The sequence below is a fragment of the Dermochelys coriacea genome, chromosome 2 (genome assembly GCF_009764565.3).
Source record: "Dermochelys coriacea isolate rDerCor1 chromosome 2, rDerCor1.pri.v4, whole genome shotgun sequence".
NCBI classification, from domain to species: Eukaryota; Metazoa; Chordata; order Testudines; family Dermochelyidae; genus Dermochelys; species Dermochelys coriacea.
This window is the reverse complement of record NC_050069.1, coordinates 173,800,234-173,826,288: the sequence shown is the minus strand read 5'-3', so window position 1 is coordinate 173,826,288 and position 26,055 is coordinate 173,800,234. Positions and strand designations below refer to the sequence as shown.

Below are 26,055 nucleotides of genomic sequence, written 5' to 3'. Positions count from 1 at the left end.
TGTTTAGCCTGGAGCTAATATATCTATCTCCTACTACTTTTCTATAGCCATCTGGCCTTGCCCCGTCACAATGGATAATAAGTGGTTTAAATTGTAGGGTTGGGGTATTCATATAATAGAGTTTGCAAAAAAAAAAAAAAAGCTGTGTAATGCACAAAGGTCTATATATTAAAATTGAACCTAAACGTGTGATTTTTTTTTTTTTAGTTAAAGTCTCTTTAATCTGACAGAGCTCCACTCCAACATTTTAACCAGGTTTTGTATGTCAGAAATCCTGAACAAAGCTGAACTCCAGAGAGCCCCAGAGTATCAAAATATAAAAGAAAATGCAAGCATCTGTCAGTGGGGAAGGAGAACAATTGCTTGAACTAAGAAAGCATTTTCCTCTTGTCCATGGCTGAGTGTGCATGAGTCATTTTCTTACAATTTCATTTTCAACTGTATACTAGCTTTCAAATTATTTTGTGGGAATTTTTAAACTAGTTTCTTCAAGTTGCTACACCTCATGCCTAAAATAAACTGATGTCCATCTTCTCCAAATTAAAAGATTTGGGATTTCTGCATCTCAAAGATATTTTGGGGATTTTCCATACTGGAAGGTGAAGGTCTTTGTTAGCATATGAGCACCTACTCAAACCTCATTGGGTGATGCTAATAATTTCAGTAGGGGAATATCTCATTCTAATTGGATAAAATATTATTGAGAAGGAGTTCTGAGAGGACAGTACCTGCCAGGACACCATCCTCATAACTTGAAGGAAAAGAAGAATCCTCTGCTTCTGTATATGCAATGCCACCATGTTTAACAGAGAGGAGTCTGTTTCCTCCACTCTCCTGACTGGCCACCAAACAGTAGCAACCATGTGAAATCTATTTGGCATCTGTAAGCCAGCCAGAAAGTCTGCTGATGTTAAACAGCTGTGCTGGAAAACCACTGGCTAATTTTTCAACCCCACATCAGCTACCTGACAGTGAATGAAACCAAAAATCTCACAAGAACCCTCCTGTACAGACATCAACTTTTTGTTTTTTGTTAGTAGATGAATGCCTCTTCCTCAACATTATTGCACTTACCTTTGTAATTCTGGCAGGTGAGCGGAAGCGTAGTGAGTGGTTTATGTGCATGCAGGAATGTGGGTGTGGCCGAAACCCTCAGACTTTATCTTAGAATGGCATGTATAGAATAGTTCCTCAAAAACCTAAAACTGCCCGAGGTTAAACAATCTCATTTTCCAAAAGCTTATACACGTCCGTCTATTTTATGCATTGGGAGGCATGTTTAAATCTAAAGAAATGTTGATTTTTCACCTACATTTTTTGTTAGATAAATGTAACAAAGCTATGTTATCCTGAATAGTATTCGCACATCTCATGTCCGCCTCCGGAGGGTGGGGGAGATTGACTGACTGTTTTATGAGCAGGTTGTCTTAAATAATATCAGAGATGTAGTCTATATATTAACTTCAACCTGAAATTGATTTGATCTTCCCTTTATCTGCCATTTGGCTCAAATATAACTACATCTTACAGTCATGGTCATTGACTCATAGAGTTTAATGCCAGAAGGGACCACCAGACCCTCTCGTCTGCCCTCCTGTATATCACAGGCCATCAAAACCACACCTAAACCCAACAACTGAAATTAGACCAAAGTATCGCAGCTCATAGGAGATTAGACTATTATGTGCCACAGACAAAATAGAAGGGACTGTGGTGCACCAGCATGTAGTCCCCTATAATGATAGGAAAATGATTAAGTGAGCTATACTCGGATAATCCTGGCAATGACCCACACTCTCACACTGCAGAGGAAGTCGAAAACCCTCCAAGGTCACTGCTAATCTGACCAGGGGGAAAATACTTTCCTGACCCCACATGTGGCAATGAAACTGATAGTGGGACTTCCCAATTAGAGAAAACCTATAAGGAATCTATTTGATACGTTTTAATATGGTTAAAGCTGTTAGATCCTGATAATTAGATTAAGTTGGTTGGATATTAATCCATTTCATTTTTATTTGATTGGTTTGGTTTGTTTCATTCCATTTTATTTGAATAGTTAGGAAATTGTATTGACAAGGTGTTTCTTTCCCAAAGGTCAAGGGCTAGAATTGTGAGGGCCTCTGGGGTAAATTCACAGATTATAAAGCTGGAAAGGACCATTATGCTCATTTAGTCTGAGCTGTGTAACATGACTCATAGGACTTCCCTGAATTAATTCCTGTTTGAACTAGAGCACATATTTTTAGAAAAACATGCAATTTAGTCGCAAACTCAACAAGCCACTTAGCAGTGGTCTGTAGAACCTGCCTGTTTTAGTCCTGACACCGGAATAATAGCCATGGAATAGTCACCTATTACTATACCCAGAACTTTTTTTTGTAAGGCCTCTTAAGAGGACATTTGGGAATATTTTCTTGTAGGGAAAAAAATTTCCAGAATAATGTTTTTTATGGAACTTGTACAGTATTTGCTTTTCTTTTGTCTCTGCTGCTGGATTATGTATTTCCGGTTATCAATGAGGTATGTGGTTGACTGGTCAATTTGTAACTCTGGTGTTCCTAAACCTGAGGTTTTTACTGTACAATTGAAAATTGTACCTATTCTGGGGCAAATTTACAGACTATTGCCAGCAGGGGGGGCTTTTACCAAACTGCTGCTGTGAATCGTGGATAGAAAAAAATGAAGACCTTTTATTATACCATTGCACAGAAAATCTTGAACCGACATGTATGCATTCGGTATTAAAATATATAGGTCTGCCCATTTTCACCTCCTGAGTCTCCACTTCATAAGGACATAAAGAGAGCATTAAATATAAAAAATGAATTAGCTTTGGAGATAGCAGAGTCTTTAAACAAAAGTTGGGTGTGAGATGAATGGGGTATGATAAGATTTACTCAAAATGTAGTTTGGGAATACTAGATGTTGAGGTTTTTTGTTTATTTTCAAGGCTGCCTGGCATTATTTTTATATCCTAAGATAAAGTTAATAAGGTTTTTAATGTTTTTAATGGTTCAGTTAGGAACACAATGTGAGTCTTTCACTTTTGTTTATATCCAATTTTTAATATAGTAGGTCATATGCTCATTTTTACAGAAACAAAACACTGTTTAAAAATGCATGCTAACAAGACATTAACCATAGGTTATATATAAAACATAATTGGTTTTGTTTAGATCAGTGCTGAATACCAAGCAGTTCAGAGGAAAGAAATGGTAAAGGCTAATCCCTGATTTCTGAACTATTTGAAATATGTTGGCAGATAAACCAGTTTAAAATGATAACTCAGTCACTTTGCTAGATTGACTGAATATTTTGAACTCTATATAAGAGGTCAGTTACACATGATCAGATATATTGTATGTGCAGTTAAGGTATAACAGGTGCACCTCAAGATTACAATATACACCTTAAATATATCTCTTCCTAAGTGGTTTGTAAATGAGGTGTATTAACTGTGCAGCAGTATTATTACTTCAGTGTTGCTGAATTATATTTGAAAAAGGAAAATTAATTGCACCTTAGCTACTGGGTATCTTCTTAACTGTAATTGCCTTATTATTCTTTGTAAATTTTACCTTAAGTATTGTATAGCTGGGATGTATATCTCCACAAGGGTGAGAATTACATTATGCCAATGTTCCATAGGCAGACTAGCAATTACTCATGCGAGCAGTCCTGTTGACTTCAGTGGGACAGATTCTGGTTCTAAGGAGGCATTTAATCAAATCATAGAGTTTCTTATGAAACATTCAAGCTCTTTCTCTCCATGTAACAAAAGTGAGCATAGAAAGGAAATCATTGAAGCCTGATTCACCAAAAGCACTTGTTTAACTTTAAATATGTGCTGAAGTCTGTTCCTGTTCAGCAAAGCACTTAAGCATGTGCTTATGTCCCATTGACTTGACTGGGACTTCACCACATGCTTATGCTTAAACATAAACAGGGACCATTGAAAGAAATTTGTATTCAGTATCTCTGAACTGATACTGATTATAGATAATAATTAACTATTCAAATATAGCATATTAGTGAATTTTTCAGCAGTATAAATTGTTGAGATATCAGTGATGAAAATGTTAGTGATGAAAAAGTATAACCTGGATATACGTTCAGAGTCTGATAGAATGAAGTTCTGTAACTGTCAACAGAAAAAACTGATTTATATCTTTTATATGTGTTTGTGTGTGTGTATGTATATAATATATATGAGAGAGAGAGTAAATAAAATGTATCTATGAGAAATTTGAGTAGAATTAATAGATAAATAATATGTATAAATATGAATAACAGAAATAAATTCAGCGTTATCACAAATCGATAAATAGGTTAAGGTGAATATAAATGCGATAGCCAAAGGTCCATCTAGCCCAGTATCCTGTCTTCTGCAGTAGCCAATACCAAGTGATTCAGAGGGAATGAACAGAACAGGTAATCATCAAGTGATGGGTTTAAGTGCTTCAGTTTCTTTCAAGCCAGGTAATCTAGATGGATTGGCATACATTTGTGATCTGGAGGGTGATGTTTTTCTAGGTGTCCAAAGTAAGAATTTTGGCTGAAGCCTCAACACAGAAGACTATAATGTGTTCAGGGAGATTGATTAACATGCAAAATCATACACAAGGTAGAAAGCAATAGGGCTGGAGCACTTGAACACACAGATGTTCTTACTGGAGTATGGTACAAATTATGTCTGTATATTTTGCTGCTACTTTTGCTGTATTTGTCCATCCTTGTTCAAATCCTTTATAGGAACTCTGTGCATATTTTAAATAAAAATAGGGTAGGAAGGAATATCTTGTGTTTGTACTCCCTAATTTCCCATTAAGGAAGAAACCCACTCCTGACACCAAAAAGAAAAGGAGTACTTGTGGTACCTTAGAGACTAACAAATTTATTTGAGCATAAGCTTTCGTGAGCTACGGCTCACTTCATTGGATGTGATGTGATGAAGTGAGCCGTAGCTCACGAAAGCTTATGCTCAAATAAATTTGTTAGTCTCTAAGGTGCCACAAGTACTCCTTTTCTTTTTGCGAATACAGACTAACACGGCTGCTACTCTGACTCCTGACACCCAAACACTTTTTGTGGCTGCTTAGATGTTGGGACAGCCTTCTACTGTCTGTGATACAGTTCTGACCTCGAGTATTATGCCAGGATTGGCTAAAATATTGAACCGTTGGAATAAGGAATTTCCAAATATCCCTTGAGAGTTATCACATAGTAGTGCAGAAGGGAAGAGGCAAAAGATGATGGGTCCAATCAGTAACGGTATTTACAGTTAGATATGGTGAATCTGTTGTATCTGAAATCTTTTAGTATTAATATTTTAGATGCATGGAACTCTAATGGAGCAGATTAGACAAATGAAATACTTCATGAAGAAATACCTAACTCTTCACTTTCTTGCTTTTATCAGTTATCACACAAAGTGGACCTCAAATATGGAAGTGACTGGCAGGTCTAGTGTGTACAGGGAAGATACCAACTCTCCCTGAGAGTAGCAGAGCTGCTCTCCACCACCACAGTTTAGCAAAGGCCTCTTTTGATTCACTCTTCTGTCTATTAATCAGAGGGCTCAGGCTCTTGTCAGAGTCTAATGTTTGGTAATGTGTAGGGGACATATATGTATAGTCACAGCAAGCCTAAGTAGCTGAGACTTCAATAACTGGTTAAAGCTATCCTTCTGCTTGGCCACCAGTTTTCAAACACAATGCTGACCATTGGTGAAGACACAGTTGTTCAATATGTAGTCCTGCAATGAACAGAAATTACAAGATGATGATGATGATGATGATGATAAAGGCCAATAACAGTATTGGCATCAATACCCAAAGCAACTACTAAGGAGGGTGAACCACAGTACCTTGTGAGACCAGAAATATGCATCTCTTTCCTCTTGATTCCATTATCATACAGCATGACAATATACTTGTGCAAAAATGTTGGGGTAGGAAAAGTCCTGCTGTTTCACAATCATTTTAGTTATCACAAGTTCTCAAGAGAGGCCTTCACACATGGTGAAAATGATGCTCTAATGAGATTTTGCATAGTAATTGGAAACTGTGTGTGTGTGTGTGTGTGTGTGTGTGTGTGTGTGTGTGTGTGTGTGTGTGTGTGAAATGTGCCACTGATGTAAATGCTTTAGAAGAAGGAGAGATAACACAAAGGCCTACTAGTCAGAAGATCTGAATTTCATATCCAAGCTGAGCTATTACCTTGGATTGTGATCTCAACTAAGTCACTTGACTTCCTTGTGCCTCAGTTAAACTAGCTGGTAAAACCAATTAAAAGCAGGAACTTTGTGGAAACCAGATGCTGTCTGTGAGCCGAGCCTTTCTGGGCAGATATTTTACAAAAACAAACTAAAATTAGCAACAGCATGCCAACTGCTTAGGGAAACACACAGCTGATGGATGATGCAAAGATGATAGATGAATGCCTATTCCCATTCCAAACCCTCTCCACTAAGTAAATGAATAATATCATCCATAGCATCCAGACCACTGTATTCACCATATGCATCTGCTGCTCTCTACCACAGCATTTCTTTCGGTTTGGCTTTGCCCTATTTTATTTTTCTGTGCCCAGTCAGTGGCAATGGCACTACTTCAGAAGAGATGGATCTAAAGGAATTAAGAAAAAAATGGAAATTGGTCATGTTTTATTAATGGACATTTCTATGGCACTTGTCACCATAGTATCTGAGCACCTCTCAAACATTAACGTTAAACCAATGAGGCAGGGGAATAATATTGCTCCCATTTTACAGACGAGTAAATTGTAGCCCAGAGACATTAAGTGGCTTGCCCAAAGTCACACCAGAAGTGCGTGGCAGAGTTGAGAACAAAACACAGATTTTCTGAGTCTCAAGTCCTGTGTCTCCTCCACAGTGTTATCTTTTCTCTGACTGGTGCATAGACTGCAAGGGCAGGACGGGAAAATGCATTCCAGTCTTATCTGCATATACTGCTTATGTTGCTCCCAATTTTTTCTTTTGCACTTTTACTTGCAATGGAGAAAAAAATTTGAACAAATTTCTAGTAGCTACAAGTTCAACTTTGAGCTTTGGAATGATAAAACAGGTTGATCATTTGAAAATGGGAACGTGGGGACCGGGGAGATTATCTCTCAAGCATTGTAAATATTTTCAGAACAGGAGAAAATAAATACAGCCCCGAAGGACAGAGTTTTAAAGGGACACAGTTGTTTACCATAATTGAAAATATTCCATGATTTTAGATAATCTTTCTTTTTCATCCTGAGTTCTATATTATCATAATTTATCACTTATATAGCACTGTAGCTGTTCATGGTACATTATGTGCAGAAATATGCTAAACAGAGAATTCAAGCCTGTCTCTATGACCTTACTACCCTTGGGTGAATTATTTAAAATAATTGATGTAATGCTAAGAGTCATGGCAGTCCCTCTCTGTGATAGACCTTGGTTGTGCACTGTGGGCTTGATGTTGTAAGGTGCTGAGTATTCTGACCTTGCTCCAACAAAATACTTAAGCTTAACTTTAAGCATGTAAATAGCCCCCTTGAAACTAAGTAATTACTCACATTCTTAGAGTTAAGCATGTGCTTAACTCTTTAGATGGATCACGGCCGGAGTGCTCAGCACCTTACAGGATCAAGCCTTAGTCCCACTGCTCCCAAAGATGTTTGGGTCTGGTGCAAATTGGAAGTAGAAAGAATCTGCACCTACTACTTGATGGGAAGTGGCAGGGATGTTGGCCATAAAAAATAGGCAATTGAATCACAAGTCCACCCAATTTAGGTTTAATCAATTTTTGCCTTTATGTATTTAATTTCAGACAGAAACAGTGCTTGGATATGCATTTATGCCAGACAAATAACAGACAAGACAGAATTGGTAAATGGGGTCCTAGTTATTATGTCCTGAAAAGTTGTTCCTTCTTCCATGATTGTTGTTGATGCTGTTAGTGTTGCTGTCCTTGGAGCTCCTGTGTGCTCTGCACAAGCAGAATGTTTGCAGCTTGCTGATTCAGCAGACCTCGATGTTACTCAGAAAGACCCCAGGCTTGGTTCAGTGATAGAAGCTTGGCCAGGTTTGTTGTCAATAATGCATAGTACTAGTGCCCTACAAACCAAGCTACAGGTTCACTAACATATGTATGCTCATGACAAGGTATTGGCTCAATCAACATAAATTTTTCCCTTTTGCCAATACAAAGTTGCTCCCCTTATGACTTTTCCTTTTATACATTGACACAAATTGCAGAAGTTACATAATGCACTCCATATGTTCCTTGTACCTGATAGTTCGAACAAAACATCATCCTCCATTATCTTGTCACCCTTCCTTATCTTTACAGGGGTCAGTGTTCCTGGGTCAGTGTGTTCCTGTACCATCCTTTTAGGAATGTGTTTATGTAGCTCCTTGAGAAGTCTGTGTTTATCTGACACCCAGTGCTACTATTTCAACAAGTCTTCCTTTGGCTCATACTTCTAGCTATGCTTAAAACTCCAGAAAGGTCTGCAGTTGCCTTCTCTGATCCCTTGGTCTGGTCCTTCAGTCCTATTCTTCAATTTCTGGTATGGTGTTTTTCCAGTTTCCAGTCCCTGTTCACTTAGGTCTCATACAGATTTCTATGTTACAGATTACTTCATCTTTATCCAAATAGCTTTATCCAAATGAGATCAACCCTTTTGGATTTTAGGTAACTTGTACATTATGCATGTGCAAGCTTCAGTTATCCAACTCCTGTATTTTTTTTTGTTGGTTTTGCAGTTTCTGGCTCATGCTGTTTTTGTCACGCTGCCTTGGGTCTTCCCAGAGAGTTCTTTTATTTATTTATAACATGTTTGTGTCTCTTATATCTTCCAGCACAACAAGTTGCCTTTGTTTGGTCAGCAATAACATTTTAAGCAGATCAGCAATTCTGTGTAAAAAGAATTCTATGGCAAAACCCCACTTATGCCAACCAGGACTTGGCCTAAATGTTACCTCATCTGTACTCATTCTCTAAACATAACTATATTTTTAATGATTAGTATTTATCAAAAGATTTTGACCTTATCATTAACAATTCTTCATTTTATATTTCAATGTTTTAAGTGTGTTATTCTGTGCTACCCTTAATCTGTTAGAAAGAGGAGGGGGAATTATGGAAAATATGATGATTCTTTCATGTCAATGTTTATCTTTAAATGTGTATTTTTTTTTTCATCCAAAGTCCAGTTTTATTGGTGAATCATAACACAAACTTCACTGGAAATTTTCCTGGTAATGCATTTTGAGGGATGTCTCAATTTTAGGGCCTTGATATTTAGTTGTTTTTAATGTACCCCTACAGGGAACTCATCCTAAATAAAATTTATTTTCGCAACTCTGTTGAACAGCCTTACATGGATCTCCCCGCACTCCTCTGCCTATGCTGAGCCTTCAGAGGTATTGATAGATCTAAAGCTGTCTATCAAGTGTGCAGAATGCAGGAAACCACTTTACTGTACTTATCTTATTCTTATACTTGTGTGTGTATATAGATTTTTTTCCTATGATTTTAATTATATTTGCTTGTATTAACTAAAGCTCAAAGTTTGTGTGCTTCATCAATTTCATCATCTCAACTAACTCTAGGTAGCCATCTGAGTAATGAACCTGTTTGTAACTAGTGCATATTGTACTCCAATAATTGTATAATTACAATAATTGATCAGGCTATATTATACATAGATATGGATATAAATATCCATTGTATCTGATGATGACATGACCACATCTTGTATGTGTTCTTGTGGCTATATAGTCTAAAACATGAGTAGCAAGGTCACAAACAGATGTCACATAGGAACATGTAGGCTGTCCCTGAGGATTGGGCCTAGTGCTTGGCCCTTTTTTCCAATCAGTTTTTCACATCTGTCTTCATATATCGATAGCTGTTCTCCATTTAGGTCTTTTCTTAGCCATGTCTTCTAAGTTATCAATATTTCTACTGCATGAGGTGAACTTCTGGGTGTCTTTAAGGGTATCTTTAAAGTAGTTCTATTAACAGCCCTTCCTGCAGTTTCTGAGTTTCAGCTCACCATTGTGGATGCTTTTTGGGAGTCTGTCATCACCAGTTCTGATAACATGAACTGTCCATCTCAGCTGAGCTTTATTGATCAGTGCCTCATTGCTGGTTGTTTTTGCTTTTTCAGGTATGTTAATGTGTGACATTTTGTTTTGCCTGTGGACCTTCAGAACAGAGCAAAGATAGCACATATGAAAATTTTTGAATTGTGTGATTATGTCTAGAGTAAACTATCTACATTTCACATTTGAATAAAAGAGATGCTGTCTCTGCTGCATTGTATATCAGGAGTTCTTTTGACAGTTCGATGGTGTGCTGGTTGAGTATCCTTTGGTGAAGTCCTCTGAAACTCTGACTTGCCTTTCATATTCTGTTTAATAGTTCTTGATCCAGGGAGCCATCACTTGACATGGTGATACCAAGGTATGTAAAGTGATTGAAGCTCTTTACTTCTGTACCATCAGTGTTAGTGGTTGCCTCGGTGGTAGTGTTTGGAAGAGGACTTGATTTTTTTTCAAGCTGACGGTGAGTCCAAATGGTTTAGCTGCTTCTGAAAACCTTCAAAATGGACTTCACATATGAGTGCCTCCAGGACTTTTCTTTGCAGTAAGCATTCAGAGACTGAAGGATTTTCCATCAGTTCTGTACCTTATAGAGAGGACCTTTTAAAGGTTGTCAGTTGCATAATACAGAACAGCTGCGAAGACAAGGCCAAATAGGATTTGTTACAGCATGAGGTCTTGTTTCACCTTTTTAGATACACGAAATGGTTTAGAGAGGCCACCTGGCTATACTTTTAAGCAAGAAATAGTTGGATACTGTCACACTGTTTGGAGTGGCTCACAACTGTGAGGGCCTACCTCAGCACACACTGTCAAAAACTGGGCAGATACCTCAAACTCGTGGTGTGTTCTGTGATTAGATTTCACCAAACCAGTAACAAATGAGAACTCCTGGCTCACTGTAACAGGAGTCAGACAGACTCTCCAATCTACCTTGCAACCTAGACAAACTGGACTTAGTGATAAATGGTCGCTAACACCAAAAATCATACAATATTCAGGCTGCTACCAGTCCCAAGTGACCAGTCACTTATCCCAGATCAGTTGGTAGGGCCTAGATCTTACACCCAAGACAATGCCTGTAGTCAATCCTGTAATAAACTATGTAATAGTTTATTAACTAGGAAAAAAAATGAATATTTACAGGTCAAAGCAAGTAATCGTATGCAAACAAATGAGTTACCATCTAGATCCTAAGAGTGATAGAATGCAATTATCTGTCAATTCAAAGTGTCTTTCAGGGCAGACCCGGGAGGTAATCCTTGGGGATCTCTGGCTTCAGTTTGGTTTCTCGGAGAGTTCAAACAGAGAAGAGATAAAAAATCTTCATGTTGACTATTTTATTTTCCTCTTCCAGCATTCAGAGCAATAGGACAAAGCCTTCTCCACTCACTCCTCCACGGGTGGATGGGGAAATTATAACAAAACTTTTGTCTTTTAATAGCCCACTTAAATTTGGACAGTCCCCCTGTGCCAGATTTCACAAGTTCAGAGCAAACATTTCAAATCTATAAAGCAAAACTTACATATTTTTAATAGCATGGACTACAGACATTGCAAGTGAGATTAATGGGTGCAGCAATTTGAGCATTTTATAGAGTCTAAACACTAAATGTATTCTTATTAGACTACTATGTATTTTGAGAAAAACTAACATAAGGGTGAACTGGTCTGGTTTCCAGCTGTGAGGTTGTCAGTTCTTAGCTAATGCTTGTTTTCCTGGCAAGAGTTGGCACCAAGTCTATAGCATCACAGTTATATTTTTAGGGGTTCATGGTACTGGGGATAGCGAGAGTTGGCCTCTTTCCTTTTCTCCTGCAGCATCAAAACAGGGGAGGTAAAGTGCAGAAGTTTGGTGCACACTGCAATTCACACCCCTGTAGTTCAAATTGAGGGGCAGCATAGACATGCTATCAGAATCATAGACTACTACTGGATAGCTTTGCTGTTAGATTCTATCTTTCTTTAAAGCAAGCAGTGGCCTTGTATAATGCTCTTGGCATGCTTTGACCTCTGCATCCTTTTTTCAGTGTGACTTGTCTATTAGATAATTACTGCTTTCATGCTTTTCAATGGTGCTTTGTTTCCTTCAGAAGACCCATGCATTCTGAATGACTCCCATGTCTAAAGTATTTCCCTGAGTAGTTGTTGTTAGTCTGGAGTGGAGGGGTGTCAAGATTCTTTCCCCACTCTGAACTCTAGGGTACAGATGTGCAGAAAGACCCCCTAAGCTTATTCTTACCAGCTTAGGTTAAAAACTTCCCCAAGGTACAAACTTTGCCTTGTCCTTGAACAGTATGCTGCCACCACCAAGCATTTTAAACAAAGAACAGGGAAAGAAACTACTTGGAGATGTCTTTCCCCAAAATATCCCCCCAACGCCATACACCTCCTTTCCTGGGGAAGGGTTGATAAGAATCCTTACCAATTGGTACAGGTGAACACAAACCCAAACCCTTGGATCTTAAGAACAATGAAAAATCAATCAGGTTCTTAAAAGAAGAACTTTAATTAAAGGAAAGGTAAAAGACTCACCTCTGTAAAATCAGGATGGTAAATACCTTACAGGGTAATCAGATTCAAAACATAGAGAATCCCTCTAGGCAAAACCTTAAGTTACAAAAAGACACAAAAACAGAAATATACATTCCCTCCAGCACAGCTTATTTTACAAGCCATTAAACAAAAGAAAATCTAACGCATTTTCTAGCTAGATTACTTACTAACTTAACAGGAGTTGTAAGGCTGCATTCCTGATCTGTTCCCAGCAAAAGCATCACACAGACAGAACAAACCCTTTGTTCCCTGCCCCCGTTCCAGATTTGAAAGAATCTTGTCCCCTCATTGGCCATTTTGGGTCAGGTACCAGCAAGGTTATCTTAGCTTCTTAACCCTTTAGAGGTGAAAGGATTTTGCCTCTGGCCAGGAGGGATTTTATGGTACTGTATACAGAAAGGTGGTTACCCTTCGCTTTATATTTATGACAAAGGACCAGTCAGGTTCCTGAAGAGACTGATTTTATTGGCTGAAATTAAATAAAACAAACAAAACATTTATTTAGTATGGGGAGCTTCTGAAATGCTAGCGTGAAGGAGTCAAGGTGTTCTGTTGTTCATAAAACCTGTTATTTCCATTGTCTGTTTACTTATTGTCAATTGTTTGTAAGTACCATAAGCTCAGTGACAGAAGAGCCTGAAAAATTTCCCTCTTAGGTTTTGCCTCAGTATGAATTCTCTCAACTTACTGTCTCTTCTTATGGTGTGTGTGTGTGTGTGTGTGTGTGTGTGTGTGTGTGTGTGTGTGTGTGTGAGAGAGAGAGAGAGATGTATATAATATGTAAAGAGCCAAACCAAGCAAAGGCAGCTGTTTCAGTGTTTATCAGCTTTTTCGTGTTGCTAACTGCTTATTCAAAGCTTAACACTTTCTCGACTCCTTTACATTTACTACAAAAGAAAAAAAAGTATTAATGAAAACAGTTATACTCTTACATAAGAGGGGTGTGTGTGTGTGTGCGCGCGCGCGCATTTCAAGTGGTTGATGGAGAATACTTGATCTTGAAGGGGAAGGATGTGTAGGGAATGAGGGAGCAAGATTTTCTTGGTTTAAATTGTAATAAAATTTCCAATGCCTGGAAATTCCCTCTCCCCATTGCTTTTCATGGCCTCCATGAAGGTCATGACCCATCAGCTGAGGAACACTGATTTAGATGGATGATCCTCAAAAGCTTGAGTTTCCTGATTTAATGGAAGGATGATTACTGGACTGGAACTCATAATCCTGGGTTTAGTTCTGGGCTCAGCCATTTCCTGTATGACCCAGGCAAGTTATTTAATCTCCCCTTGCCTCACTTCCACTTCTGTAAAATGGAGATATCATTTTTTATCTGCCTTCTCTACTTAGACTGTAGGCATTCTGTCTCTTACTAGGAGTGTATTTTCTCACCTCGCATAATGTGCCTGATATCAGTTGGAGTCTGTAGATGGTACTGAAATACATAAAATGAATAGTAATAATTCAAATGATAAATTTTGGTACACTTTTTTTCATCGATGAGCATTGTAAACACTCTGGTGCCTTAAGATTCTTAGTTGGCCTGTGTGTGTGATGAGGCAGAGGGGTTCCACACCAACAGAGAAGGGGTTAAGGAGAGCCTATTGTCCCAGCTAGCTCCTGCCCCATGCACCTGCAACTAATTCCAAGTGTATAGGGGGAATAAAAGGAGAGAACTTTTCAATTAGTTCAGGGCTGACTGGCCAGGAAGGAGGATGGAACTCCACCTGAAGAGAGCTTTACTTGCAGAGTAACAGAGAAATACTTTTGCTAGCTGGAGCAGCCACTGGGGAGGAATGAGCAATGTACAGATCAGACTGGGAGCCAACCCCAAAAGAAAGGGGAGGAATGCCTCACGAAGACTGAGGGATGGCCCTGTATTGAATTAGGTTTGCTTTTTTGTAGAACATTTATAGGGTTGATCCTCCACCCCCAGAAGAGGATAAGACGGAAGAGGCAGTTAACTGGTGAGTTCCAGCCCACCTCAGTGGACAGGGGAGATGAGACTTCTTCCCCTACCCTCCCTACTCGGACACCTATTGCTGTGTTAGAACACCTGGAAGGACCACAAGGGAGCACTGCTCTAGCCACACCACTACAGCAATGGGTGGGTGAGGCTCCATGGTCTGCAATGTGGTGAGACTATGAGGTGAGACTACTAGACTCGCTATGAGGTGAGACTATATGATCATGATGGTCCTTTTTGGCCTTAAAGCTTGAGTCTAAACTGTGTTGATCTTTTTTTTTTTTACACTGATAGCTTTGCAAAATTATGCATTTATTTGTGTGCACAATATGTCACTTAAATTTCTAAGTTAATTGATCACATATGTAAATGATATAAGATGTGCAAGATAATAATTGAGGGTGTAGCTTTGCACATGCAAAATTTTTGTTTCAAAAAAGCAGGCCAGTTTATAAAATCCTGCTCCTTAATCATCTAGTTCCCAATACTCTAAATGGAAGCTATAGTTCTGTAGTACGTGCAGTACATATAATATTTTTCATACAAAATATTAGTTTCCTTTTAAAGAAATATTTGGGATTTTTCTTGTTATAATCAATTTTCTTAATTGTTTCTTCATATTTTATGGAATATTAACTGTATTTGTCAGGATAATTAATAGTTGGAACTCTCTTAAGGCCAGATTCTTCCCCACTTATTTATGTTGAATAATTCCTTCCTCTGCAATAATACGACTGATTTGAAAGGAGGTAAATACTAAATGCTAAATACCAGTGTGAGTGAGGATAGCAGAGTCTGGCCTGAGTTAGTTACAGATGCAGTGATCCAATTGAAGTTTACATCCATTTGTAAGATCCAGTGTAAATTTTTCAGTCTGAAATCTTGCCTTATGTTGCTTTACCACAAGCCTTTTTTTCCCTATACAACACGTGGTAAGAGTCATTTAATGCCATAATATAATCTCCTGAAAATAGTTCTATTAACAAGTGTAACTACCATAATTAAATTCCGATTCTTAATATAGGAGCTCTTGAGTTCAAACTTTGACAAGTGGAGCTGTCAGAGGTCCGACAAAATAATATTTTACAAGTGACCACAAACATGTTTCACAATTATTTTGAGGTAGTTTAGCTAATTAAACTTAGATAAAAGGTTTGTGTCCACACGCTGCGGCCTAAATGAAATCTAAATGCCTGAAACTAAACATTTAAAATTTTGTGGTGGGAAGGAAGACACTAAGGGGTCAGCAAGCTACTGTAGCATTAAGCAATATAAAATACTATTATGTCTGACAAAGCTAAATTACAAAGAAAGTTTAAGGGAATTGGTCTTATTCTTCCTGGACCTGACCCAATGCCCACTGAAGTAAGTAAAAAAGGGGCTTGAAATGTTAGGAAAGTCCATCTGGCCTAAAATGGCTCCTTCTGATTTCTAGTGCAGCCAGTCCAACATCCATTGAAAAAAAGGACACTTCAAGGGAGACCTAATGGACCACATAATTACAGCAAACAGATTGCATTTCTTCCAAAAAAAAAAATTAAATGAGGCTTTCATTATATTTGATGGGACTTTTGCTAAGTATAGATTCAGGCCTATCAATAAATAAGGAACTTGTGCAGAAGTTGTGATGCTGTATATAAGAAAAGTGACTGTTTATATCACTGTTGTTACCACTGTTACACTTTGTATTTATGGAAATTGGGCATCATGTAAGTTGTTGATGGAAAAGTTATGATTTGCTGAGTGTGATTATCCTGGTTAAATCCATGTATAATCTTTGTATCTGAAGTTATGAATATTGTTTATGTACTTGAATCTTACACATGTGGTGTATTCCTGGGTGACAGCCCCCAGACAGAATTTACATCACTGCTAAACAGCTGTGTGTTGATGGCCCATCAAGGACACTCGGCTCTCAGAATGGCCCATTGAAGAAACTCATCCCAGCTAGATAGCTGCTCTTGAGGATGCCTCAAAGATGGAGGGACCAGTGGCTACCCCCTGTGACTGGGCAACCCATGTAATGTGATGTGCTCATGTGACCTTGGACTACATCTTGGGCCTGTAACTTTCCACAAGCAGAGCCTGTGGGTTTTGTTTGGGATAGTAAAATTTCATGCACCTGGCAGAAGATGCAAAAGATACCCAAAACATCTGCATTTTGTCGTCTTTTCTCTGGACTGGATTTCTGACAAGGACTGACTGACCCCCAATCTGTTTGGGTGATTTAGAGAGACTTTTGCAAACCACAGGTTTCAGAGTAGCAGCCGTGTTAGTCTGTATTCGCAAAAAGAAAAGGAGTACCGGTGGCACCTTAGAGACTAATAAATTTGTTAGTCTCTAAGGTGCCACCGGTACTCCTTTTCTTTTTGCAAACCAGCGGTTTATTCCATGTAAGGACTTTGCAATCACTTTTATGTACAAGATTCCTTAACCATTTAACAACTCTCTTCTTTTATTATTAAATCTTTAGTTAACTTATTAATGATTGGCTGGCAGTGTGATATTGGGGTAAGATCTGAGATTCATATTGACCTGAGGATATTTCTGGTCCTTTGGGATTAGGAAGAACCTCACATATGGTGAAATGAGTTTTCAGTAACCTCTCATTATATTAGACTTGGTTGTCTGGATAGAAGCCAAGGGCTGAAGTACCCGAGGGGACTGTTGGCTTCTGTTTAACTAGGGTGGTACTGCAGAAGCACTTTCATTACCAGCTTGGTGAATCAAATGATAGAGTAAACCACTAGTTAATGGGGATTGTCTGCCCTATGCCTTGCAATCTGCCCTGAATGTTGCATTGTTAGTGTGGCCATCCAGGCACCTGGTCACAGTAGCATCCGTATTTGAAACCAAGTAACAAACATACAGAGTTAGTAGTGAGAGAATAAAGCAGAATGTATTAATAATTTTATTTAAAACATCAGGAGACCAGCGTTGGCTTATTTTGAGAGAAGAGTTGAAAGGTGTTGAATGAGCAGGAGGGGCTGATTAAAAGGATTGCTGTTTGGGGCAAATGGCATTTTTCTAACATTTAATAGGAATGTACAAATCTATGCTAGAAGATTCTACAGTGATTGTTCACAGTGGAAAAAAATAGTCTTGAATGTATAGTGAATGATGATGAAAAATCATTTCTAGTCCTTGTTTTCTACTGGAATTTTAATTACTTCATGCTAAGCTTGCTGTTTGCCACACTCTCTCTAGAATAGGTTTTGATGAAGAAAAAGCTATACATATGCTTTTATTTTTTATTGCTTAGTTGGTCTTTGGAATCACTTTAGTTATGGCTATAAGAATATTCATTGCCTAGTAAGAATGTTGTTTAGATGAAGGTTGTTTTTTAGAATTGATCCTATCTAGTTAATTCGCTGTTTAAATGATTAGTGAAACAACTAGTGATTACAAATGGCAAACATTTCCCCCCACAGATACACAGATGCATTCTCTACCCATTATGTATGAATTTTATTTGCATTAATGCAAACTCCACAGTCATAATGAAGAGATAATTGTTTCTTTAATGACCCTTTTTTAAGCTAGGGGTTTGCCCCGGGTCCTCAACCAAAATTTCTCCTTCACTGCAAAGCATCAACACAGGTTTTGCTAACCAGTCTTTGGTTGTCTTCCTCTGCCATAGAACATATGTGCACTGCACATTTGTATATTATAGCTATATCATCCCCTGGGAAGAAAGGTTTTATTATAGATAGATAAAATAAATATATAAACACATTGTTAATTATTATATTGTATAAGAGATTTTGGTAATCACTTAAGGTGATTACGTAGAGGCAGGGATGGTGTCCCTATTCTCTGTTTGCCAGAAGCTGGGAATGTGCAACAGGGGATTGATCACTTCATGATATCCTGTTCTGCTCATTCCCCCTGAGGCATCTGGCATTGGCCACTGTTGGAAGACAGGATACTGGGCTACATGGACCTTTGGTCTGACCCAGTATGGCCATTCTTATATTCTGTGTAGGGTCATATACCATCCTTCCATCTGCATATGAATCCACAGTGGTATATAGCCTATAGACTGTTTGCAAGAGCAATGTCAAGCCATCTTAGTGTAACTGAGATTCAGGCCCTCACATTTTCTGTTCATTTTTTTCATACTATGACACCCACATCTACTTCCGAGGGATGCAAGTTATACCCACTTACTGTTGTATAACTTGCAAATGATCCATATGCAGCCCTTTAACTCTAAACACATAAGAATTTGTTTTATTGCAGCATCATATTGTCTCACTCCCTGAGCAGGCTACTGCATCTGAGAGCCTTTTCCAGTCCCCCCCTCAAATGCACCCCTTTCAAGTGGCAGTCCCAGGCCTCCACAGTTCTTTGGGATGAGATCTCGCAATCCATCCACTCCCCAGCTGGGTTTCTATATTGCACCCTGCCGGTAGCCAATTCTAATACTTAGCAATGGACTTGGCACCAGTAAGAATTCTCCAAGAGTCTGTTGACTGAAGCAGTATACTGTGACACAGAAATAGCTTCTGCAAAACTCAGTATGATTTATTTTGACAAAACACTTAGGCTATGTCTACACTATGAGCTAGGAGTGTGAGTCCCCTATTGTCTACATGTGTTGGCACTAGTTCTCATTGAGTGAGCACAGTATTAAATAGCAGCATATCCATGGTAGCACTAGCAGCAGTAGAGGCATGGCTGAATGGTTCCAAGTACATACCCACTGGTTTCAGATTTTCAGCCTTGGCAAACAGCTGTTAGTCAGGGCTGAGGAATCCCTCATCAGGGCTATAAACCTTGTTTGAGGAGGTGCTCTTATGTAGGACATTTTTTTGTGTGCCTTTCCTGCCTGGTTTCTTAAACAATGCCTTTTGATCTAATTCTGTGCTTTCTTGCAGGGTACTATCACACAGATACATTGAGGGTCATGTGTTTTTGATTAAAAGATATACAAATATTTTTGTTCTCTACACATGAACAATTCACATCTCAGATTATAATTCTATTTTAGTAAAGCACCAGGAATTGGGATAGCATAGAAACACAGTGCCATAGAGTTTAGAGTGGTGTGATTCATGCTGGGAGATACAGGAAAAACCCCAGACCTGATATATATCCGTTCTGAGTGGTTTATCGTGTGTCAAAAATAGTTAAGTCAAAACTTTTAGCAACCAGACACAAGGATTTTCCTACATCCCTCCCCAGCAACTCCCCTGTCCAACCCCCAGTAGCCAACTAGTTACATATAGTGTTGTCAATTTAGTCGTTTTCCACCTCCCGCTGTAAATTTGAACACCCCCTCTAATTTCAATTCCTGGGGAAGACTGTTTTAGAAGTTCCTAGGACAAGCATAACACCTACTTAAAAAAAGCATTATGGATGCATGGTGGTATAATTTAGGAGTACAACCATCTGAACTGCCTTTTGCTACTTCCTTGCAACATTTAGGGAATCTGGTTTAGGCCAAAAATTAGAAGCCTAGACCTGTAGCTCCTCTATATGTGACAGTAGTCTCAAAATTAAGGAGGGTTGTGTACACAGAAGAGCTGTAGAATTGGGCCCTAGGTTTGTTACATTCCCCTCAAGGAATGTCTGCTGTCCGTTTAGACTATTATGGCAGATATATTAAAGGCAACTAGAGCTCAGTCAGTAGTTTTCCTTTACAATTCCAGAAAGGGTGCCTGACTGTATAAGCAAAGTTTTAACCTCCTCCCTCCTCCTCCGGCAGGACTCATTCACCTCTGTCATGGGCATTAAAATAACACTCTGGGTCCTATCTTGTCCTCCACATGTAGGGGGAATTCCTCCTGAAATCTCTGGGAGTTTTGCTTGCATAAGAATTATGGGACTGTGCCCTAAATAGATACAGTAATTGCAGCGAGTGTAAATTTCAGTAGCTCCATTGAGTTCAGTGGCCAATATAGTGAAGACAGTTAAAAAAATCACTACAGGGAGAGATGCAAATTACTACAGGTATGAAAGAGGTAGCATGAATAACTAAACAGTAAAGTATGCTCTAATAAATTTGTTAGTCTCTAAGGTGCCACAAGTACTCCTTTTCTTTTTGCGAATACAGACTAACACGGCTGCTACTCTGAAACCTAACTAAACAGTGTCTCCTAAAAAGAGAGAGATCACAGAAAACAAACACATTTAGTGACTGCCATTGTAAGAAAAAGGGATTAAACTATTACTTAGTTTTAAGCATCTTTAAACACTGGCTGTAGATCAACCCTCTTTCTTGAATTTATACAGATCACTGAAACAAACTAGAGCAATTTTTACAGTGTTACATTTTTCATAAGGATAAGCCCACACTGGTTAAACCAATGGAAGGGTCATTTCAAGTCAAATAATCTATGAGCTGACCTAGAAAAACAGCAGGCAGGTTGTAACAGAGCCAAAAGACTCTGAACACCCAGAAGTCCTAGAAGGAATTAAGCCATGAACTACAATAATAGTGAACAAAATGAGGAGGGCCATTTCATCAGTATGTAAATGGTGAAGGCATTAGAGGAAGGCTAAATAAATGAAACTTGTTCAAAAGGCATCAACATTCCTCCCTCTGAAATCTAGGGAAATCCCTTGTGTTTGTGGACCTGAGATGTTCAGGTAGACATGGTAAAAATAGGGGCTGGGGGACAATTGTTAGCAGCAGCATCCACGGGAGTATTTCCTCTCAGAAGACCAAGCCAGTTCTGTCAGCATTCACATGCAAAAACTCTACAGCTCATTGTAAAGCCATCCTCCCAGGTTGTTTTTGAACCGGGTTCCTAGTAAGCTGGCATGGGCTGCTGGATCTGGGGAGCAGCTCCTCTACTTTCTGCTCTCACCCTTTGACATATGCGCTCATTTGTATGGCCCAACAGAGTCCCTTGTTTTTTGCTATCTTTACAGAGCCTTTGAGGCCATGCCACTACTCACTTCACAGTGATGGTGGAGTAGGAAAGCTGCACACCAAGTCATAGGTGCTAGAACTAAGGGTGCTGCAGCACCCCCGGCTTGAAGTGGTTGCCATTATCTACAGGGTTTACAGTTTGATTCAATGGCTCTTAGCACCTCCGCTATGCAAATTGTTCTAGCACCCCTGCACCAAGTATGTGTAGGAAATTCTGAGCTGAAACTAGAGTTTCCTGGCTGGTTCTAACTTGACTTTTTTACATATATAAACATCCCATTACATCTTACCTAGTTGAGTTTAACCTGGGAAAGGCCTCAAAGATTTTCTTCCATCTGCCATGAGCTTGTATTGTGGTATCCTAAGTGTGTATTGGTGTTTGGTAAGAGAAGATGCTGAATATTTTACAAAGGTAGAATAGAGTATGTTACTGGAATAGTGATCTGTTTTATCAGTGTCTTCATTCTTTGCAATAGAAGACTGGGTTGGTTTTCTTATACTGAATAACCCTTTGCTATTTTTAAGAATTCCAGATAAGGTGTGAATTCTTCATGGTTCAGCTATAGCCCTCAGAAATATTAGAGCATGTTAAGACTTCTTGTTCTAGAGGCCTTATGTGCAGTAATAGCACATGATAGTTGTGTTTCAGTGTTCCTCCAATATTAGTCACAAAGTGAATTTCAGCATGAGAGCTCTAACGGTTCAAGAGATATAGTAATCTAAAAATAAAGCAGCCTTTTCCAGAATCCCCACAGCAGCATACCATAATCAAAAGCACATTAGTGTGCACCTTGTATCAAATGGATGTACCAAAGTGCACCAAATCAGAGAAACCTAATGGCTCACACCTGGCAGAGCTATTTAACATTTCACACTCTTAATGTAAGTGTTCCTGAGATGGGAGACTCATAATAGCAGGCTTTACTACCATGTATTAAAGAGCTATGTTAGCCAAGGCACATCATCCTATTCATTAACTTCTTTTAAGAGAGCAGGGCATTCTTCACTCATGAATCGTAATAAACTTTGCTCTGATTGACCCTCTGTCACGATGGTATTTCTGTCTCCCTATGAAGACCAAAACAAAACTTCACATCTTCCTTCCTTTTATCACCTATCACCTCCATCCACCCAGACATTTATAAAATGAGTGTAATTTTGCTCTGTCTGGGGTTGCCAACTTGCTATTCGCAAAAAAAACGAACACCCCGGCCCCCGCTTGCTTCATCCCTCCTCCCCACCCCTTGCTTACTCTCCCACACCCTCACTCACTTTCACCAGGCTGGGGCAGGAGTGAGGGATGTGGGTGAGGGCTCTGGGGTGAGGCTGGGGATGAGGGGTTTGGGGTGAGGGAGAGGGCTCTGGGCTGGGTCAAGGGTTTGGGGTGATGGGGAGCATGGGATCTGGTCTGGGGAGTGCAGGCTCTGGGTGGGGCCAAAAATTAGAAATTCGGGGGGAAGGAGAGGGCTCCAGGCTGTCACTGGGGGTTGGGGTGCGGTGGGGGTGAGGGCTCCAGCTGGAGATATGGGCTGTTGGTGGGGCCAGGGATGAGGAGTTTGGGGTGCAGGAGGGGGCTCGAGGTTGGAGCCAATGGGTTCGGAGTATGGGGGTGTGCGGGCTCTGGCTGGAGGTGTGGGCTCTGGGGTGGGGCCAGGGAAGAGGGGTTTGCGGTGCAGTAGAAGAGGGCTCAAGATTAGGGCAGGGGTTTGGGGGGGTTGCGGCTCTGGGAGGGAGTTTGGGTGTGGGAGGGGACTCCAGGGTGGGACAGAGGATGCGGGATCCAGGGTAGCGCTTATTGCGGCTCCCAGGAAGCGGCCGCCAGGTCCCTGCGGCCCATAGGTGGCCAGTGAGGTTCCAAGTGCTGCCCTTGTGTCTGCACGTGCTGCCCCCGCAGCTCTCACTGGTCGCAGTTCCTGGCCAATGGGAACTGCTTATCCAGGGAGTGGGCAGTGTGTGGAGCCTTCCTGGTCGCCCATGCACCTAGAGGCCACAGGGACTTGGCAGCCACTTGTGGGAGCCATGGCAGGCAGGGTTAACCCCAGGCCCCCACTGCACTGCCAACCGGACTTTTAATAACCCAGTTGGTGGTGCCCACCAGAGCCACCAGTGTCCCTTTTTCAAAAATTGGACACCTAGTAACCCTATCTCTGTCTAGCCATACATTCAGTCTATATACAAATCTTGCCATTTTTATTTTATGCAGTTTCCAAGAACAGGACTCTTTTTGTCTGAATCACAAAAAACGTTTATCCAGGCCCTTTTCTGTAATATGGTCTCCTCCCGTCTGTCCATCCTTCCATCTCATCCTTCTCAGATTCATTCAAAATGCTGCTGCTAAAATCTTTCTGACCCATTTCTATGACCATGTCACCTTGGTTTTGAGTTTCTTCACTATTTTCCCCATTAAACACAAGCTTCTTCTCTTAACCTTTAAGACCTTCCACAATTTGTCACTCCCAGTGACCTCTTCTGTTGTCACACCCTGGCTTCCTTGCTGTGTGAAGGTTATCAGTTTGTCTGCATCTCTCACAAGCACCTTCAAACTTTCCTAGACTGATCCACAGAATTCCCATTTATCTTTCTTTTTTTTCCCCTAGCCTTTCACACAAGTGCAGCTGCCATGTGGCTTTTAAAATGGACTGGTGTTTATACGAATAGATTAGGCAAATACTTGTAAAAACAATGAGGAGTCCTTGTGGCACCTTAGAGACTAACACATTTATTTGGGCATAAGCTTTCCTGGGCTAAAACTCACTGCATCAGATGCATGGAGTGAAAAATACAGTAAGCAGTATATATATTATAGCACATAAAAAGATGGGAGTTGCCTTACCAAGTGGGGGGTCAGTGCTAACGAGACCAATTAGTCCTCGCTTATAGACAGCCGCCCAACCTGAAGCAAATACTCACCAGCAACTACATACCACACAATCAAAACACTAACCCAGGAATCAATCTCTGCAACAAACCCCGTTGCCAACTCAGTCCGCATATCTATTCAAGGGACACCATCATAGGACCTAATCACAGCAGCCACACCATCAGCGGCTTGTTCACCTGCACATCTACCAATGTGATGTGTGCCAGCAATGCCCCTCTGCCATGTACATTGGCCAAACCGGACAGTCTCTATGCAAAAGAATAAATGGACACAAATCAGATGTCAAGAATTATAACATTCAAAAATCAGTCGGAGAACACTTCAACCTCTGTGGCCACTCAATAACAGACTTAAAAGTGGCAACTCTTCAACAAAAATCTTCAAAACCAGTCTTCAACGAGAAACCGAAGAACTGGAATTAATTTGCAAACATGGACACCATCAAATTAGGCCTGAATAAAGACTGGGTGTGGATGGGTCACTACAAAAAGTAATTTTCCCTCTGCTGATACTCGCACCTTCTTGTTAACTGTTGGAAATGAGCGATGTCCACCTTGATTGCACTGGCCTCGTTAGCACTACAAAAGTAATCAGCTGTTGAGAATAGGCCACTTCCACCTTAATTGAATTGGCCTCATTAGCACTGACCCCTCACTTGGTAAGGCAACTCCCATCTTTTCATGTGCCAAAAGGACTCCTCTTTGTTTTTGCTGATACAGACTGACACAGCTACCACTCTGAAGCAAATACTTGTAAATGCGTCTTTTAAAAAAATTGGTTAGGCCTTATATTTTAATAATATTTTAATGTATGTAAAGTTTGGGATTTTGCAGTCAAGCTGAGGGTTTGTCTGGACATGTAAAATTTAGAAAACCTTGAGTAAACTTTTTTTTAAAATGTTGTTTACTTGTAAGCATTCATATGTGGTTTGACTGACTGCCTTCGATTTAAAATGTTGAAATCCCTTCTTTTGTGTAAAGTCACAAGAGGAGTGCATATGACTTTCAATGGAACCCATGTTCTAACCTTAACTATAGAGCTTGCTTCTGGTTGGATTCATGTATAGAATAGCTAGTAATTCAAAGTCTCGCACCAATTGCAGAAAAGAAGAGGCTCTGTTATGCAACCAAATCATTGTTAAAAAAAAACAACAACCATGCAACATGGTTACTAGATTAACTTGATAAACCAGGTCTAGAACCCCAGTCCTTTATATTCAAGGATTAGATTGCATTCCCAAGGATACAGCCCATAATAAAGGGCAGTATATTGCTGAACCACCTCAAGAGCAAAGCAGGGAAGGTATTGGAGTTTAAGTCACAATTCCTTCTCTGCTTCTTACGATAATAATTTACATACCCTTCCCACAGAGTCCATCCACAGTACTGCATGAGGAAGTAAGCTGGTTCTTAAACACTTTCATTAGCAATGGCTGCTAATCTTTCTTAATTGCAGCCTTTCTTCAAATATGGCCTACATACAACTTTCAAAGACATTTAATTATGTGGAAAGATTGAATAGCTAGTAACAGGCATCTCTGAGTTAGACTGGGGCATGAAGTTTAGACACAACTAAACTTCATATAAGGGTAATTACTAATAAAGTCATAACTTGGTAAAAGTTTGATATATTTTCTTCACACTTTGCAAGAAAAAAAGCTTTTGGTGTAA

At 39.7% G+C, this 26,055-nt stretch overlaps 1 protein-coding gene and 1 long non-coding RNA gene across 2 annotated transcripts in view; one reads left to right on the top strand and one right to left on the bottom strand.

The window, feature by feature from the left end:
• Positions 1 to 26,055, top strand: part of CNTNAP2 (contactin associated protein 2) — a 1,664,903-nt gene that overhangs the window by 72,588 nt on the left and 1,566,260 nt on the right. The window lies entirely within an intron of this gene.
• On the bottom strand, positions 1,789 to 24,524 carry LOC122458877. The gene is made up of 4 exons (XR_006279178.1): positions 24,360 to 24,524; positions 17,290 to 17,295; positions 15,357 to 15,358; positions 1,789 to 1,802 (listed from the first exon to the last, which is right to left on the bottom strand). It is a non-coding gene; the product is annotated as an uncharacterized LOC122458877 (long non-coding RNA).